The sequence below is a fragment of the Fukomys damarensis genome, unplaced genomic scaffold, assembly GCF_012274545.1.
Source record: "Fukomys damarensis isolate Sample0158 unplaced genomic scaffold, DMR_v1.0_HiC HiC_scaffold_35, whole genome shotgun sequence".
NCBI classification, from domain to species: domain Eukaryota; kingdom Metazoa; phylum Chordata; class Mammalia; order Rodentia; family Bathyergidae; genus Fukomys; species Fukomys damarensis.
Window position 1 is genome coordinate 38,372,162 of NW_022900947.1, and position 1,071 is coordinate 38,373,232.

Consider the following 1,071-nt stretch of genomic DNA (forward strand, 5'->3'; position numbering starts at 1 on the left):
GAAACAGGGTCTCACTGTACAGGTGAGACAGACCTAGAACTCACTATGTAGCCCAGGCTGGTCTCGAACTCACAGTGATTCTCCTGCCTCAGCCTCCTGAGTGCTGGGATTACAGGCGTGTGCCACCATGCCTGGCTCCTATATTCATTCTTAAAGACTGGGCTCTGGGGCCACCTCCTCTTGGAATCCTGCCAGACTCAATTTTAGTTTCCTACTTTCTGTGCCCCCAGTGCATCCTCAGTAGATACACTGGGATTGAGTGTGTATGCATGTATAGAAAGAAACATATTTCAAATACCATGTGCCGGACACTCACATTAGTCTGTTTTCTGTTGTTATGACAAAATACCTGAGACTGCTGGATAACATATAAAGAAAAGAGTTTTGTTTAGTTCACAGCTTGAAGATTGGGTGGTGACATTGGTTTGGCTTCTGGTGATGGCTGATGGCAGATAGCATCACAGTGGTGAGGCAGGAAGACAGAGGAGGACTGAGAGGTCAGGCTTCCTCTTTTATGGCAACTCATTCTTGTGCGAACTAACTGGTGTCCCACGAGAACTACCTTAATCCCTCCTGAAAGCAGTGCCCTCAGTAACTACCCACCTCCCACCAGGTCCTGTCACTCAAAGGTTCCACCACCTCCCAACATTGCCATGCTGAGGACGAAGCTTCTAACACATGAATCACTGGAACACAGTTGAACTATGTCCAAACCATGCATCTCTCTTTCGTTCCTTGTCATCTTTTGTTTGTTTGTTTGGTACCAGGAATTGAACTCAAAACTTTGAGCTTGCAAGGCAGGCGATGGAACCACTTCCTTTTCATCTTTTAACTGCATCCCACAGCAGTCTTAGGAGTGGTAATAATAACTTAGTCACACAGCCAGGAAGTGATGAAACTAGAATTTGAACCCAAACTCTGGAGTCATGTGCTTCAGAGCAAATGCCACACTGCTGTCCCTTTGGCTGTCATCACCCTGTTATAACCTCTGATATCTTTCATTGTCACTTCCTTTGGAGGTGCACTCCCCAAGGACAGGGACTGAGCTTTTTCAGTGACAGGCAACATTGT